Raw genomic sequence first — 3687 nt, 5'->3', positions numbered from 1 at the left:
TGATTCTATTCCTAAATTACAATGATTCGTCTGTTTCATTCCTCAGCCTTTGGCGTGTGCAGTCAATGTTGTGATCACTTGGTTCGTCAGTGCAGAGTACGATCACACCAGTGTGATTTGAACATTTAAATCTGCGTTCGCGCAGCCATTGACCTAAAGAGAGCAGCTGTCTGTCATGTATAAAACAGCTTCACAGTCTTTTCAGCCACACAGTATCATTATTTCTGTTTCTGTTACAAACATTCAAATCACAGAAGTACTGGGATAAAAGTTTATAGTTCAGATATAAACTCTGATGTGTACGGTAGTGATTAAAATAGAGTAAATCACCTTTTGAAAGTAATTTGACACTTCAAATTAAGATTTATTGATTACATTGTTACGCAAATAGGTGGCGAAAAGGGGCTGTTAAAATGAATTTGTTTTTGAATCATACAAGAGATTCGTTCAAGAACGCTGATTCATCCAGTAATGAAACAAGTACATCTTGAGTGAGTCATTTAATAATTAATTCATAAATTACATATGATTTTGTTTAGTTGTCTAATGTTTTTTTTCTTCAGAATCATCATGAGAGAACCACAACTTCCACTGGGGGAAAAAAACGGGAACCCCCCCGCCCAATTTATCCAGAATCATGCAGTTCTATTTTGCACACAGACAGCTCTTGAAGAGTTTTTATGTAGCCTGTTGATTTTTGTTCATGGTATTCAGCTCCAATATATGGTTTGCAAAAAAGAGACACAGGATAAATGTTTGATATCATTATTTAATCACATTGGAATCGAAACTGGGAATCGAAAAGAATCGGAATCGATAAGTAGAATCGGAATCGATAAAATTCAAATGATACCCAACCCTAAGCGGAAATGATTAAAAAGGAAGAAAGGATAGAAAAAAGGAGGAGAGGGTAAAAGCTGACTCCAAGAGAGAGTTGAGTAAGCCACACAATTGATGCGAGCCTTGCCAGTTTTAATGTAAATAACAAAATTTAATGTAAATAATCTTTTTTGAACTGTCATTAGGATGCGCCACCGTTACAATAGTCAGCTTTTAACAGAGAGGTATATTCTTTCCCCAAGTATAATTTTGCCTGTCAGAAAGTTTTCTTAACTGGCTAAAAACCTAACTAATTTATGCGTTGTGCTAGGGCTGTAGCTATCGATTATTGTAGTAATCGAGTATTCTGCAGATTATTCCATCGATTAATCGAGTAATTGGATAATAAGTAATTTTTCTTTATTAAAGAGCAATACTAAATATACAAGAGATAATAAGATAGATCTCTTAAAATAAACAACTAATTTGTTTTCTTTTTAGAAAAATTAACATTTTTATTGCTGAAATTGCATACATTAATAACCGTGAAGACTAAACCCATTTAATGTATTTAATTGCCAAATTGCATTCAAAATGCAAATACAAATATATCAATAAAAAAATAAAATAAATACAAAAATCTATTTCACATTATTTAAAAAAAGGTAAACAGTACAAACTAAAACTAAGGCATAAATCAAAATAATAGTAATAAAAATAATAATACCTAAGCATTGCATTTATGTCGTGCAATTTAACTTTCAAGTTTCAGCCTAACCTAAGCTCAAGCATGACATAAGCCTTTACTGTCTTCTTGGAAGGCTTGTATTGAAGGTGGGAGAGAGTGCTGTACATTCAATCCCCCCACCTACAATCCCTGCCGGTACGAGACTCAAACCCGCAACCTTTGGGTTACGAGTCCGACTCTCTAACCATTAGGCCACGACTTCCCCCGAATGCATGCATTTAACCTGCAGTTAAAAATATACATAAATAATGTTTTGTTATTTTAAACATAAAACATTGAATACTGATATTTCAAATTATTTTAAAAACGAAAAAAAAAAAAAACGCCAGCAGGTAGCAGCAAGTCCCTGTTAAGAAGTGAGTAATTGCGATTGAACCGAATCATTTAAACGGTTGATTCAATCAGAAACGAAACGCTGTCATGTTGTACAGAGACGCAAAACAGCGCTGTGGCTGTGTTTGGAATTTTTTTGTTGGCAAAATAAAGCAAAAACAGGCATTATAGTGTCTAAAACGTAAGTCTCATAATATTACCTTCTTGTTTTTTGAACTGTTGAATAAAATCACATTTGTAATCATGCTGATTTTAGAGGTGAAAACTGGCACTCTTCGTGTGATATTGACTAACTTTCTTTCTGTGGTGTTTTTATGCACAATGGCGTTTAGTCTTTAACAAAACATAGCTAACGTAGGGACATTATAACTAGCCACCATATTGATTTACGGTCTTAAATATATCCAGCGCTTTTTTTTTTTTTTTAAAGTCTGGTCCCTGTTTTTATACAGTCTATGGTCTGGTCCAGCCTTTATCGGGTTGTACGTCAGTAATAATGGTCCGTGGGGAAACACTGTGTTCCATGTGTAGTTATAGTAAATGGACTAAACGAAGCCTCGATGCAAATAATTTGCCTCGATGATTTTTTTGTATTCGAGTTACTCGAGGTATTCGAGGAATCGTTTCAGCCCTACTTTGTGCGCTCAGAAATTCTTATCTAGGTTTGCCTTGTGCTCTATAAAGAATTTTTTTTTTTTTTGCTTTTCAGGTTTGTTTAACAATAATAAGACCACACTTTAATTAAAAAATGTTATTGAAGAAAAAAGTAGCAGTTGTGTAACTGTTGGATTTGAAATTTAGTCTGTGGATTGTGATTTGTATGGCAGTGCTGTAGTAGAATGTAGATCCAGACTGCACAGAATGTTTTAAACATTCAGGGTGAAACTAACAGACATTTCGATGAACTGAACAAGAATGATTTTATGCCGTTCCACTGGAGACACTGTGTTTTTATAATGAGAAAAAAGGCAGATGCTGTTTAGAAGAGTGGAAGATTTTTAGTCAACTTTCAAGTCAACCCTCTACATTGCGAGTAAATCACTCGCATATGCGACTAAATCTTCACTCTGGGCGACTAAATTATGTCTAATATTAGCCAATTGCTAATCAATTCCCAGATTTTACTCGCCAGTGTGTGAGTTGGAGGCTAAGTATAAGTTTAGCTCAGATATATTTTCACTCGCCGAACGCTCTCTGACTGAGCGCTTCAGAGTTTCACTCTCCGTCAAGCGATCTGTGCTGTTATTCAGTTCATCTGAATGGATGTGTAACGCACCTGTATTTAACGTGCCATAAACTCTAGTGTGAAGGTGCAGGACTCGCCGTCGCTTTGTTTCACACACGCAGCGAGAGAGGGATAGGGATGGGCAGATCGATCCTTAAGTATCGATACTTTCGATACTGATGTTGTATCGAAAGTATCGAACCTCGCATAAAAATATCGATTCTGAAGTGCATTTTTTAAACCATTAATTGTATTTACTTATGAAGAAATTCGGTGCATAAAAAAGCTTCTAGGTGGAAAAATAGACTATATTAGCGAATAATTGTGTTGGATAGAACCATTTCTCCTGTTCATCGGAACACACGCAATTGCTGAAAGACAGAACCAATCAATCACAGACTAGTGTTGGGTCGTTCTTGAACGATTCGTTCGTTTTGAACGAATCTTTAATGTGACTCGGGAAGAACGAGTCGTATCGGGGAGCGATTCGTTCAGTCGCGCATGCGCAACATCCTATAGGTTCTGTACTGGAATTAGTCAAGTAGTTCACCTGGTTCGAGCC

General features: G+C 35.8%; 1 protein-coding gene and 1 long non-coding RNA gene across 2 annotated transcripts in view; one reads left to right on the top strand and one right to left on the bottom strand.

The window, feature by feature from the left end:
• LOC107670265 (uncharacterized) overlaps positions 1–2056 on the bottom strand; it is a 10229-nt gene extending 8173 nt beyond the window's left edge. Inside the window, exons 1-2 of the long non-coding RNA XR_001632076.1 lie at positions 1958–2056; positions 1496–1498 (exon numbers count right to left, since the gene is read on the bottom strand). This is a non-coding gene — a long non-coding RNA (uncharacterized LOC107670265). The remainder of the gene's footprint in view (positions 1–1495; positions 1499–1957) is intronic.
• The window catches only part of dhx36 (DEAH (Asp-Glu-Ala-His) box polypeptide 36), a 35371-nt gene that overhangs the window by 2820 nt on the left and 28864 nt on the right, over positions 1–3687 (top strand). The window lies entirely within an intron of this gene.

Source organism: Sinocyclocheilus anshuiensis, unplaced genomic scaffold (genome assembly GCF_001515605.1).
Source record: "Sinocyclocheilus anshuiensis isolate Anshui unplaced genomic scaffold, SAMN03320099.WGS_v1.1 scaffold1017, whole genome shotgun sequence".
In the NCBI taxonomy this organism is placed as follows: domain Eukaryota; kingdom Metazoa; phylum Chordata; class Actinopteri; order Cypriniformes; family Cyprinidae; genus Sinocyclocheilus; species Sinocyclocheilus anshuiensis.
This window is presented reverse-complemented; position numbering and strand designations above follow the sequence as displayed.